This window comes from Pseudorca crassidens, chromosome 3 (genome assembly GCF_039906515.1).
Source record: "Pseudorca crassidens isolate mPseCra1 chromosome 3, mPseCra1.hap1, whole genome shotgun sequence".
Taxonomy (NCBI): domain Eukaryota; kingdom Metazoa; phylum Chordata; class Mammalia; order Artiodactyla; family Delphinidae; genus Pseudorca; species Pseudorca crassidens.
Window position 1 is genome coordinate 116,508,450 of NC_090298.1, and position 14,356 is coordinate 116,522,805.

The window sequence follows — 14,356 nt, forward strand, 5'->3', positions numbered from 1 at the left end:
CACCGTGATGCATAAGGGTTCCAAATTCTCCACATCCTCACCAACATTTACTATTTTCTGTTTTTGTTTGGTTGGTTGTTTTTTTTTAATAGTAACCATCCTGATGGAATGAGATAGTGGCCTTTAATCCATTTTTAAGTTAATTTTTGTATATAGTTTGAGATAGGAGTTTAAGTTCATCTTTTTCATGTGAGTATCCTGTTGTCCTAGCACCATTTGTTGAAAAGACTGTTCTTTCCCACATTGAATTGTTTTGGCAGCTGTGTCAAAAACCAATTGGCCATAGATGTATGGGTTTATTTCTAGACTCTCAATTCTGTTCCATTGACCTATGCCTGTTCTTACGTCAGTACCGTACTGTCTTGAATACTGTCGCTTTGTGTTAAGTTTTGAAATCAGAAAGTGTGAATCCTCCAACTTTGTTCTTTCCCAGGATTGTTTTGGTTTTTTGGATCCCTTGCATTCCCATATGAATTTTAGGTTGTGCTTGTTGTTTCTTTTTTTAAGAAAAAGGCATTTGGAATTTTGATGGAGATTTCGTGGGATCTGTAGATAAATTTGGGGAGTGTCTGGACTAGTCTTGCTATATTTTCTTTTCTATCTTTTATCCACTTTTTGAAAGACTTTCTCATTCTCAGAATGTTTGCTTGCTTGTTTTAGGGATTCTGCTCTTGTTTCATGGAAGTAGTAGCATCTCTTAGCTTTAAGGATATCCATGATAGTTTTTCTTTTGTTTTGACTTTTTCTTCTTCCTTCATGGTCTTTGTTTTCTCCTGCTTCTTTTTTTCTTCACATTATTTTGGTCTTTATCTTTCATGTTGAAGATGAATCATGTTGAAGATGGCCAGTATCCTTCATTGTCAGTTGTTGATCCTTATTTTAGAGTAAAACACTGATTAAAGGGTCTGAGCATGTGGGGGTGAGGTTTGGCAACTCTGGGACTTAATTTATGGTTTACTGGCAGGGCTGTTTCTCCAGATGAACCACTGATGTCCGTGAATTGTATAGATCTTTATCTTGTGCTGGTCACTTTTTCTCGAGAAGAATCTTTTAATCTGCCTGGAAGGTATAAGCAAAGCTTCCAGTGTTCTCAGGACCGTTTGGAACAGTGTGTGTATGTAAACATTCGCTTAACCTTCCTGATTTCCATACATCATCCATGCCATTGACGGTGCTTAGTGTCCCTCAGTCCTGAGAACTTACGTTGTATCCTCTCTGGAGAACAAACCTCTGGTTTGCGTGGATGGGAAGGACATTCACTGGTGGAATCAAGGAAGTGATCTAGATATCACTTTTAGTTTTAAGTTTTATTTTTATTAGTTTTAAGATTTGTACCCATAAACAACATATAGTACTGTTTTAGATGTCAAAATTTACATAGATGTCTTGGAAATGTATACATTTTAAATAACATGCATTTTCAATGAATACAAATATGCCAACAATATATTTTAAAATTTATTCCACCTATAATAGACATTTGTTTCCAAGTTTTTGCTACTACAGATACCAAAGCATCAATATCCCCATACAAATTTCTTGGTGCACATAGGTGAGAGTTTCTCTTAATAGTCAGTAGAATTGTTTGGTTATAGAGTCTGATGCTTTTTAGTTTTGTAAGGTAATGCCAAATTGTATGGCAAAGTTTTTAGACACCCAACTATAGGATATGCGAGTTTTTAATTAACTTTTTTTCTTAAAAATTTTTCATTGTTATAAATATAATACACTATATAAAAGTACACAAAACAGATGTCTAATAAACTTCAGTGAAATTTTCAAACATATCCAAACATTGAGTATTCTATAACATATCACCATGTGACCCATCATTTTGTGTTTATTCTTGATTACCTCTTCCACACTTACTGGATTATTTTAAATCCAATCCCAAATGTCATATCATTTTATCTGTAAATAATTCAGAATGTATTACTGAGAAATAATGCAGTGGTTCTCATTGGGGGTGGTTTTTGCCCACCAGGTGATGTTTGGCATTGTAAACACTGTTAATTGTCACAGCTGGGAGGCTACTGGCTGCTACTGGCATCTAATAGATAGAGGCCAGGGAGCTACTGAATATCCTACGATGCAAAGGACAGCCCCCCACAGCAAAGAATTATCCTGCTCCAAATGTCAGTCATTTCCCAGATTGAGAAACCCTGAGATAAGGAAGTCTGAGGTACTTTCAATGGTTCTTCTGGAACACATGCTATTGTATTACACCAAAATTTATATTTCTAGGAATTGTAACTCTGAAAGAGTAAGCACTTGAAAAGTCATAAAATACAAAACCCCTGTGGATCTTACCATCTTTATGTAGCTGATAAAAGTATTGGACATTTACATATTTTTTATTTTTATTATTTTTTAAATTTTATTTTATTTATTTATTATTGGCTGTGTTGGGTCTTTGTAGCTGTGCGTGGGCTTCCTCTAGTTGTGGTGAGTGGGGGCTACTCTTCGCTGTGGTGCGTAGGCTTCTCATTGCGGTGGCCTCTTGTTGCGGAGCACGGGCTCTAGGCGTGTGGGCTTCAGTAGTTGTGGCACGTGAGCTCAGTAGTTGTGGCTCGCGGGCTCTAGAGCACAGACTCAGTAGTTGTGGCGCATGGGCTTCATTGCTCCACGGCGTGTGAGATCTTTCTGGACCAGGGCTTGAACCCATGTCCCCTGCATTGGCAGGCGGATTCTTAACCACTGCGCCACCAGAGAAGTCCCTACATGTTTTTTAAATAGTTTGTGATTTTCTCCTAGATCAATATGTAACGTTTAAAAATGGCTGCTCTCTTTAAATTTAGCTAAGATGGGTAGCTGATTATTTACCTTATTATTGAGGTTTTAGGTAAATATTTATACCTGCTAAGATTAAATATTATTTGGTTTTATAAAGGACCTTGGGCAAAATACTGGGATGCCAAATCTGAAGGGATATGGATCACTTGAAATAAACTACTTTTATCATGACTTTACCCCTTAACAGTATTTTAAAATATTAAAAATATTTCTCTTGGGCCAGTAGCTTCCAGTAGCAGGGTAGGTTGGGGGGGAGGTTGTGTGTGTGTGTGTGTTTGTTTATTTTAGTATTTAGCAAAATTAGAAATTTGGTATTGTTTTGCTGAGAAACTGGTATGGTGATAATTGTTGGAAGGATCTATTATTGAGCCTATTATCTTTAGAGACTACATAGGGGTATTTATCATTTAGCTTTGCTGTATAACAAATGACTCCAAAACTTAAAACAACGTGATTTATTATTTCTCAGGATTCTGGATTGACTTGGCGGTTTTGTTTCATGTGTTATCAGCCAGGGTTATCCCTGTGGCTGTGTTCAGCTGACATCAGGGTTAGAAGATCCAAGAAGACCTCTCTCACGTGTCTGGGGCCTTGTTGCTGACTATTGGCTGGAATGTGCTCCACTGCCCCCTAAATGGCCTTTCCAGCAAGATAGCCTGGACCTCCTATGTGGTAGCTTAGAGCTATGAAAGAGCAGGAAGAAAAGCTGTCAAGCCTCTTAAACAGTAGACTTGTAACTGACATGGTGTCATATTTATTTAAATTTTTTTTGGTCAAGCAAGATCCAGGGCAGCTGGGATTCAAGGGGAAGGGAAGTAGACCACTTCTTGATAAGAGGAGTGGTATGTTCTTACAGGGAGGGGAGAAATTGTTGGCACCCATCTTTGGAGATTACTTACTGCAGGGGAAGTTGTAGTAAGTTTTGTCTTAGTACTAACATACTTCTTGGATAAGGTCACCTGTTAAAAATTTAATTCTGTAGTAGAATTTTGCCTCTTTGGATTCATCAAAAACAGTTCTAAATGGTTGGGTAATATTAAGTTAACATTTTTTCCAAATGTTAATTCAAAGAAATTTTTTATGAAGATTCGTTTGGCCAGTCAACAGGAGGAGGGAAGAAGGGAAGAGTAGAGGGTAAGGGAAAGGCTTGTTGGATGTGAAATCTAAAAATGTGATTGTTTTGAGGAGAAGTATAACCATTTACTTGGGTCCTTGCCTTTTCCTGTCAAAATAAACTTCATAAGCTGCTTTGTTTATTTTTTTCTTTTTTCCCCCCAAATTTATTGAGATATAATTGACACATAACATTGTGTAAGTTTGTTACACAGTGTGGATTTGATACTTACATATTGCAGAATGATTACCACCATAGTGTTAGGTAGCACCTCCATCATGTCCCATAATTATTTTATTTTATTTTTTATTTATTTTTTGGCTGCACCAGGTCTTAGTTGCAGCATGTGGGATCTTCACTGAGGCACGCAGGATCTTTCATTGTGGTGTGTGGGCTTCTCTCTAGTTATGGCATGTGGGGTTGTTTTCTCTCTCTAGTGGCACACAGGGTCCAGAGCGTGTGTGCTCTGTAATTTGCAGCACGCAGGCTCGCTAGTTGAGGCTCATGAGCTCAGTAGTTGTGGCAAGCCAGCTTAGTTGCCCCGCGGCATGTGGGATCTTAGTTCCTTGACCAGGAATCGAACCCGCATCCCCTGCATTGTAAGGCGGATTCTTTACCACTGGACCACCAGGGAAGTCCCTATGTCCCATTATTATTTCTTTTTTTGTGGTGGCAACATTTTAAGATCTCTCTTAGCAAGTTTCAAGTATATAATACAGTATTATTATATTACCATGTTGTACATTAGATCCCCAGAACTTATTTATCTAATAACTGGAAGTTCGTACTCTTTGGCCAACATCTCCCCGTTTCCACCATCTCCCCACCACCCACAAGTTGCTTTGTTTAGCTTAGTGCTGGAGACTAAGGAAAAGGAATTAAAAAGATAGGATGTAAGTGTTCTAAAAAGCCATATATGTCCTGGGCTTAAACTATTTCTTTCTTGTAGCATTAAAATGTAATCACTAGGCTCTTTTGAGTTTTTACCTGGTATTCTTTAAGTTTTTCCTATAATATAAGACTTTAAAAGTCTAAAGACCACGGAGGTGGCTGCCTTCTTGGTTGCCTGTCTATTCTGGAAAGTGTTGGATAAAATTGAGTCATGGGAAGGAGTAATTTTATATTACCAGCCTTGTTTGTTCTTACCAAGACACTCACATAACTCATGATCTTGATAACTAACACACATGAGACCGACTAGGCTGGGGAGGTTTTTTTTTTACTTGATTCATAATGTTTTCATACTTTTCCTATTACCATACCAAAGAGCAGCTTCTTCCTGCCATCTCTTCTTTGTTAATCTCAAAAGTGCTCTCAGAATCCTCAAGTAGCACCACTGTAATGATTATATGGGTTAAACATTCCCTGTAGGTTCATTGGTCAGGTCTGCCATATCAAAAACTGCTTACGAGAACTATGCTTTGTTCTTAATATCAGGAATATAAAATGTTTTTGAAACAGGTAACAGTACCAAACCTTTCTCCAGCCTAACTACGTACTTGAAATTTCTGTTTGGCCCTTCCCCAACCTTTGCTGCAGACAAAATGGAAATCCTTTTAGGCTGTGAACTTCATCATAGTAAGACAGAAACTGTTCATTTGTCTTATTGTCATGGTGCTGTAATATATTCCCCCAAGACAGTAGTAAATGTTTCTATTACTGTGTAGAAGATACTTGATTAAATGGCATCTCAAGTGATTTTAGTGTGGACAGAGAGCTCCTGTCTCTAGGCTTACATAAAATTTAACTTTGAAAAGACACTTTTGTTAATACTGTTTAGTGTCTTGTTTTGGAGGTTGGACTGTTACAGGGAGATGCAAAAATCTGTTGGTGTTTCAATAGTTGTTCTAAGATGTAATCCCAGGATTAAATATTGGTTCTGTGTGTGGGGTTTTTTTTAAAACTTGAAGTGTGTTTTCTATGCTTTGATCATCACATGAGACAGTTTTGCAAGTATGTAGCAAGTCTTCTAGCATAATAAAATTTAACAGCTTGCTTGACGATTGGTCACCTGTCTTACAGAGGTTGTCAGTCTATAGGAAGACTGATTTAACTGTGGGTAGATTCATCATCTTGAGCTCCTTAGGTTAGTGTTGGAGAACTTGTGAAACAGAAACTGACTATGCTTTGGAAGAGTGAAGAGTAAAGTCCGTGAGAAGTGTTATTTTTAAATTTCAAGGATTTACAGTTCTAGGTGAATAGTTTTTATATATTTCAAAACATCAGAGTACCAGAACTTAACCATATGCTACTTACTAAAAATAGTGCATGTGAGTTATTTGGGAGGGTGGGAGCACATAGTTTTACAGGGTATAATGAGAAAAGGGATGTCTTTTTTACCTCTTTTTAAGGTCTTCATTGTCCTGCCACTTTAAGTAGCCTAGAAGCACACCAAGATAATGATATCACCGTTTGTTTATATCCCCATTTTCTCAAGCTTGGGACTATGGTACATGGTGATTAATGCTATAGAAGAGTTCTTTAGATTTCTAGTTTGGTATGTAGCTGTTAACTGAGGTGGAATTGACTGCTGTAGATCCTGGTTATTCAAATGCCAGGAAGGGAGCTCTTTCCTTAGCATTACAGTATTTTCTTTGGAATTTAGTGAGCGCTGGAATCTTTTGGCATAGATGCTCCACCATCTATTAGAACGTAGACTCTTCCCATCTACCTGGCTATGTGCCACACTTGTTTTGGAAACAGAGTATTGAAGAGCACGGACCGCTGCTTCAGTAGCTAAAAGGAGAGGTAATTTCAGATCCTGACAGAGACCCTGTGTGGAGTCTAACCTGTCCCGACAACTTAGCTACCAGTGATCATCAGTTCCAGAAGCAAGAAACAGCTATTTGCTTGTTTTGCTTTTGGTACCATGTGTACCACGCTAATATTTTTGTCCCCTTACTTTCTACAGAAGTAGTCTTCCGGAAGAGTTGTGATTTTCCTATCTTAACACTGTCATTTACTCAACCATCTTCTGCTTTGACCTTGACTGCTAAAATTTTAAACTTGTTCCTTGTTAGGTATATGATCCTGTGGATGCAGTATCAGTATATTACTGCCTTTCCAAGTGCCTTACTTCATTGAATCTAAGACGCAATTAATTGAAAGACGTACTACTAAGAAAGAAAAGGTATTGCCACTTAAGCTGACATGCCATTGATTGTAGTATGCAGTTTGATTTCAAGTATATTAAAAAAAATCTTACAATCAATGAAAGATGGTATTATCTTTCTCTACGTACTTAAAATTACTGTGTGTAATTGTAACAATCTGTTCTTCAACAGATATTTACTGGGGACTCACCCTGGACCAGGGACTGAGCTGGAGGTCAGGTCCCTATTTGTCATTGGGTTGAGAGACATTAAATAATCACACATAGACTATAAACCATCCTGAGTTGCTAAGGGAACTTGCACTTTTCCATCGTAGTATTTAACAGGAAACGGGATGGAAATAGGGGAGAAGGGCTTCTAGGAGACCTGTCTCTAAGTACAACATTTACATGAAGACTAAAGGCGCATGAGTTGGGGTGGGGCGTGCAGAGTATTCCAGGCAAACTGTTCCTAGAGTCTTGAACTAGTTAAATTAAAAATTTAACTTTTAGGGCTTCCCTGGTGGTGCAGTGGTTGGGGGTCCGCCTGCCGATGCGGGGGGCGTAGGTTCGTGCCCCGGTCCGGGGGGATCCCGCGTGCCGCGGAGCGCCTGGGCCCGTGAGCCATGGCCGCTGGGCCTGCGCGTCCAGAGCCTGTGCTCCGCGGCGGGGGAGGCCACGGCGGTGAGGGGCCCGCGTACCGCAAAAAGAAAAAATTTAACTTTTAAAAATTAAAATTAAAACTAATTGATTAAGAAAAAAGTTTTGAAATGAGTAAATGGTAGTTCATGTAGGTAAAATGAGGTCTAGGAAAGGTTCTTGATCTTCAATAATGAACAAAGAATATTGTCTTTAATTATAACAGAACATTTCCACCTAAGTGGTTGCTGCTGAAGTGCTCAGAAAACCGAACTCCTTGTTCTCTGGTGTTATCCAGTCTCACTCAAAAACACCTATTCCATTCATGTTCAGTAATTAAATCTTAATATACTGTTTGTCACTATAGACTTTCTCTTTCCTGACACTATAGGTGATTAGGCTGAATTGGACTGGACTTCCCCTTGCAAGTTGTTTATGTGCTTTTGTTTATCATCTCATTTGCAAGTGTTTGAGCACCAATTCTGCTTGATATGTACTGTGCTAGGCATGCTAGGCATTCATTCATCCACCCATTTAGACATTTGAGTGTCTCTTGTGTTCCAATCTAGGAAATGCAGTAAAGAATATGATATACCTTGTCTCTAACTGAAGGGATTTAGAATTAAGCATTCAAGGGGCTTCCTTGGTGGCGCAGTGGTTGAGAGTCCGCCTGCCGATGCAGGGGATGCGGGTTCGTGCCCCGGTCCGGGAGGATCTCGCGTGCCGCAGAGCGGCTGGGCCAGTGAGCTATGGCCGCTGAGCCTGCGCGTCCGGAGCCTGTGCTCCGCAACGGGAAAGGCCACAACAGTGAGAGGCCCGCGTACCGCAAAAAAAAAAAAAGAAAGAAAAAAAAAAGAATTAAGCATTCAAGGGGTAGATGCAAGGGTACACAGAGTTTGGTAGTTGTGGATAAAATATTGATCGCAAGATATTACTGTACCATACCATATATGATACTATATTTGTATAGTATAGTTAATAAACAATAAGCTGCTTGGAGAAAGAAGGAAGTCCCTGGGGAATAGAAACGATTATTTTTCATCCTAAAAAAGCAGTGTGTGAACAGTAATCTTTTTTTTTTAACATCTTTATTGGAGTATAATTGCTTTACAATGCTGTGTTAGAGGTAATCTTTTTAATTGGAAGTGTTTAGTGTTGATGTGTTTTAAAATCATAACTGTGGGGGCTTCCCTGGTGGCGCAGTGGTTGAGAGTCCGCCTGCCGTTGCAGGGGACACGGGTTTGTGCCCCGGTCCGGGAAGATCCCACATGCCGCAGAGTGGCTGGGCCCGTGAGCCATGGCCGCTGAGCCTGCGCGTCCGGAGCCTGTGCTCCACAACGGGAGAGGCCACAACAGTGAGAGGCCCGCGTACCGTAAAAAAAAAAAAAAAAAATCATAACTGTGCTATTGTGAAAATAGATAACAGTGAACTGGGGTCCAGCCTTTTTAAGACATTTTTTTAATAGATCTTTATTGGAGTATAATTGCTTCACAATACTATGTTATTTTCTGTTGCACAACAAAGCGAATCAGCCATATGGATACACACGTCCCCATATCCCCTCCCTCTTGAGCCTCCCTCCCATCCTCCCTATCCCACCCCTCTAGGTCATCTCAAAGCACCGAGCCGATCTCCCTGTGCCATACCGCTGCTTCCCACCAGCCAACTATTTTATATTAGGTAGTGTATATATGTCGATGCTACTTTCACTTCTCCCCAGCTTTGCCCTCCCACCCCATGTCATCAAGTTCATTCTCTATGCCTACCTCTTTATTCCTGCCCTGCAACTAGGTTCATCAGTACCATTTTTTTTTTTAATTCCATATATATGCATTAGCATACGGTATTTGTTTTTCTCTTTCTGGCTTACTTCACTGTGTATGACAGACTCTAGATCCATTCACCTCACTACAAATAACTCAATTTCATTTCTCTTTATGGCGAGTAATATTCCATTGTATATATGTGCCACATCTTCTTTATCCATTCATCTGTCGATGGACACTTAGGTTGCTTCCATGTCCTGGCTATTGTAAATAGAGCTGCAGTGAACATTGTGGTACATGACTCTTTTTGAATTATGGTTTTCTCAGGGTGTATACCCAGCAATGGGATTGCTGGGTCATATGCTAGTTCTATTTTTAGTTTTTTAAGGAACCTCCATACTGTTTCCCATAGTGGTTGTATCAGTTTATATTCCCACCAACAGTGTAGGAGGGTTCCCATTTCACCACACCCTTTCCAGCATTTATTGTTTCTAACTTTTTTGATAATGGCCATTCTGACCAGCATGAGGTGATACCTCATTGTAGTTTTGTTTTGCATTTCTCTAACAATTAGTGATGTTGAGCATCTTTTCATGTGCCTCTTGGCCATCTGTATGTCTTCTATGGTGAAATGTCTATTTAGGTCTAATGCCCATTTTTTAACTGGGTTGTTTGTTTTTTTGATATTGAGTTCCATGAGCTGTTTGTATATTTTGGAGATTAATCCTTTGTCTGTTGTTTCATTTGCAAATATTTTCTCCCATTCTGAGGGTTGTCTTTTTGTCTTATTTATGGTTTCCTTTGCTGTACAAAAGCTTTTAAGTTTAATTAAGTCCCATTTGTTTATTTTTGTTTTTATTGCTGTTACTCCAGGAGGTGAGTCAAGAAAGATCTTGCTGTGGTTTATGTCAAAGAGTGTTTTTCCTATGTTTTCCTCTAAAGGTTTTATAGTTTCTGGTCTTACATTTAAGTGTTTACTCCATTTGGAGTTTATTTTTGTGTATGGTGTTAGGTAGTGTTCTAATTTCATTCTTTTACATGTAGCTGTCTGGTTTTCCCAACACCACTTATTGAAGAGGCTGTCATTTCTCCACTGTATGTTCTTGCCTCCTTTGTCGTAAATTAGGTGCCCACATGTGCGTGGGTTTATCTTTGGGCATTCTATCCTGCACCATTGATCTATATTTCTGTTTTTGTGCCAGTACCACACTGTAGCTGATGACTGTAGCTTTGTGGTATAGTTTGAAGTTGGGGAGCCTGATTCCTCCAACTCTGTTTTTCTTTCTCAGGATTGCTTTGGCTGTTCGGGGTCTTTTGTGTTTCCGTACGAATTGTAAGATTTTGTTGTTCTGATTCTGTGAAGAATGCCATTGGAAGTTTGCTAAGGATTGCACTGAATCTGTAGATTGCTTTAGGTAGTATAGTCATTTTCACAATACTGATTCTTCCAATCCAAGAACGTGGTATATTTCTCCATTTGTTATGTCATCTTTCATTTTTTTCATCAGTGTTTTATAGTTTTCTGAGTACAAGTCTTTTTGTTTTCTTTTTTTGTTTTTTTTTTTAAATTTCAGTACGCGGGCCTCTCACTGTTGTAGCCTCTCCCGTGGCGGAGCACAGGCTCTGGACACACAGGCTCAGTGGCCATGGCTCATGGGCCTAGCCGCTCCGCAGTGCGTGGGATCCTCCCGGACCAGGGCACGAACCTGCGTCCCCTGCATCGGCAGGCGGACTCTCAACCACTGCGCCACCAGGGAAGCACAGTACAAGTCTTTTGACTCTTGAGGCAGGTTTATTCCTAGGTATTTTATTCTTTTTGTTGCAGTGGTAAATGGGAGTGTTTCCTTAATTTCTCTTTCTGATTTTTTGTTGTTGGTGTATAGGAATGCCAGAGATTTCTGTGCATTAATTTTGTATCCTGCAACCTTACCAAATTCATTGATTAGTTCTAGTAGTTTTCTGGTGACCTCTTTAGGATTTTCTATGTATAGTATCATGTCATCAGCAAATAGTGACAGTTTTACTTCTTCTTTTCCAATTTGTATCCCTTTTATTTCTTTTTCTTCTCTGATTGCTGTGGCTAGAACTTCCAAAACTGTGTTGAATAGGAGTGGCAAGAGTGGACATCCTTGTCTTGTTTCTGATCCTAGTGGAAATGCTTTCAGTTTTTCGCCATTGAGTATGATGCTCGCTGTGGGTTTGTCATATATGGCCTTTATTATGTTAAGGTAGGTTCCCGCTATGCCCATTTTCTGGAGAGTTTTTATCATAAATGGGTTTTGAATTTTGTCAAAAGCTTTTGCTGCATCTGTTGAGATGATCATATGGTTTTTATTCCTTAATTTGTTAATGTGGGGTATCACATTGATTGATTTACATATATTGAAGAATCCTTGCATCCCTGGGATAAATCCTGCTTGATCATGGTGTGTGATCCTTTTAATGTGCTGTTGGATTCTGTTGGCTAGTATTTTGTTGAGGATTTTTGCATCTATATTCATCAGTGATATTGGTCTATAATTTTCTTTTTCTGTACTATCTTTGTCTGGTTTTGGTATCAGTGTGATGGTGGCTTCATAGAATGAATTTGGGAGTGTTTCTCCCTCTGCAGTTTTTTGGAAGGGTTTGAGAAGAATAGGTGTTAAGCTCTTCTCTAAATGTTTGATAGAATTCGCCTGGGAAGCCATCTGGTCCTGGACTTTTGTTTGTTGGAAGATTTTTAATTACGGTTTCAATTTCTTTACTTGTGATAGGTCTGTTTATATTTTCTAATTCTTCCTGGTTCAGTCTTGGAAAATTGTACCTTTCCAAGAATTTGTCCATTTCTTCATGGTTGTCCATTTTATTGGCATATAGTTGTTTGTAGTAGTCTCTTATAATCCTTTGTATTTCTGCAGTGTCAGTTGTGATTTCTCCTTTTTCATTTCTAATTTTATTGATTTGCGTCCTCTCCCTTTTTTTCTTGATGAGTCTGGCTAAGGGTTTATCAATTTTGTTTATCTTCTCAAAGAACCAGCTTTTAGTTTTATTGATCTTTGCTATTGTTTTCTTCCTTTCTATTTCATTTATTTCTGCTCTTATCTTGATTTCTTTCCTTCTACTGACTTTGGGTTTTCTTTGTTCTTCTTTCTCTAGTTGTTTTAAGTGTAGGGTTAGATTGTTTATTTGAGATTTTTCTTGTTTCTTGAGGTGAGATTGAATTGCTATAAACTTCCCTCTTAAACTGCTTTTGCTGTGTCCCATAGGTTTTGGGTCATCATGTTTTCATTGTCATTTGTTTTTATGTATTTTTTTTCTTTGATTTCTTCAGTAATCTCTTGGTTATTTTTTAGCACACTGTTTAGCCTCCATGTATTTGTGTTTTTTACAGTTTTTTTCCTGTAATTGATTTACAATCTCTTAGCCTTGTGGTCAGAAAAGATGCTTGATACGATTTCAATTTTCTTAAAGTTTCTGAGGCTTGATTTGTGACCCAAAATGTGATCTATCTTGGGAAATGTTGTATGTGCACTTGAGAAGAAAGTGTATTCTGCCACTTTGGGGTGGAATGTTCTATAAATATCTATTAGATCTATCTGGTTTATTGTGTCATTTAAAGCTTGTGTTTCCTTATTTATTTTCTGTTTGGATGATCTGTCCATTGGTGTAAGTGGGATGTTACAGTCCCCTACTATTATTGTGTTACTGTCAATTTCTCCTTTCATGGTTGTTAGCATTTGCCTTATGTATTGCGGTGCTCCTATGTTGGGTGCATAAACATTTATAATTGTTATATCTTCTTGGATTGATCCTTTGATCATTATGTAGTGTCCTTCCCTATCTCTTGTAGCAGTCTTTATTTTAAAGTCTATTTTATCTGATATGAGTATTGCTACTCCAGCTTTCTTTTGATTTCCATTTGCATGGAATATCTTTTTCCATCCCTTCACTTTCAGTCTGTATGTGTCCCTAGGTCTGATGTGGGTCTCTGTAGACAGCATATATATGGGTCTTGTTTTTGTATCCTTTCAGCCAGTCTGTGTCTTTTGGTTGGGGCATTTAATCCATTTACATTCAAGGTGATCATTGATATGTATGTTCCTATTACCATTTTCTAATTGTTTTGGGTTTGTTTTTGTGGGTCTTTTTCTTCTCTTGTGTTTCCCACTTAGAGAAGTTCCTTTAGCATTTGTTGTAAAGCTGGTTTGGTGGTGCTGAATTCTCTTAGCTTTTGTTTGTCTGAAAAACTTTTGACTTCTCTATCAAATCTGCATGAGATCCTTGCTGGGTAGAGTAATCTTGGTTGTAGATTTTTCTCTTTCATCACTTTAAGTATATCCTGCCACTCCCTTCTGGCCTGCAGAGTTTCCACTGAAAAATCAGCCGATAACCTTATGGGGATTCCTTTGTATGTTATTTTTTTGTTTTTCCCTTGCTGCTTTTAATATTTTTTCTTTGAATTTAATTTTTGTTTGATTAATATGTGTCTTGGTGTGGTGTTCCTGTATGGGACTCTCAGTGCTTCCTGGACTTGGGTGACTCTTCCCTTTCCCATGTTAGGGAAGTTTTCCACTATAATCTCTTCAAATATTTTCTCAGACCCTTTCTTTTTCTCTTCTTCTGGGACCCCTATAACTCGAATGTTGGTGTGTTTAGTGTTGTCCCAGAGATCTCTGAGATTGTCTGCAATTCTTCTCATTCTTTTTTTTTAATTTTGCTCCTCGGAAGTTATTTCCACCATTTTGTCCTCCAGCTCACTTATTCGTTCTTCTGCCTCGGTTATTCTGTTATTGATTCCTTCTAGTGTACTTTTTATTTGTTATTGTGTTGTTCATCTCTGTTTGTTTGTTCTTTAGTTCTTCTAGATCTTTGTTAAACATTTCTTGTATTTTCTCAACCTGTGCTTCCATTCTATTTCTGAGATTCTGGATCATCTATACTGTCATTACTCTGAATTCTTTTTCAGGTAGATT

The 14,356-nt window shown here is 38.5% G+C and overlaps 1 protein-coding gene across 2 annotated transcripts in view; it reads left to right on the top strand.

The window, feature by feature from the left end:
• Window positions 1-14,356, top strand: part of UBE2D2 (ubiquitin conjugating enzyme E2 D2) — a 59,541-nt gene that overhangs the window by 16,244 nt on the left and 28,941 nt on the right. The window contains exon 2 of one of the 2 annotated variants that reach the window (XM_067731927.1): window positions 6,928-7,037. The exons of the other annotated variant lie outside the window; for it this stretch is intronic. The gene's annotated coding sequence lies outside the window, so the exon portion shown is untranslated. The remainder of the gene's footprint in view (window positions 1-6,927; window positions 7,038-14,356) is intronic. 2 annotated transcript variants of the gene reach the window in all.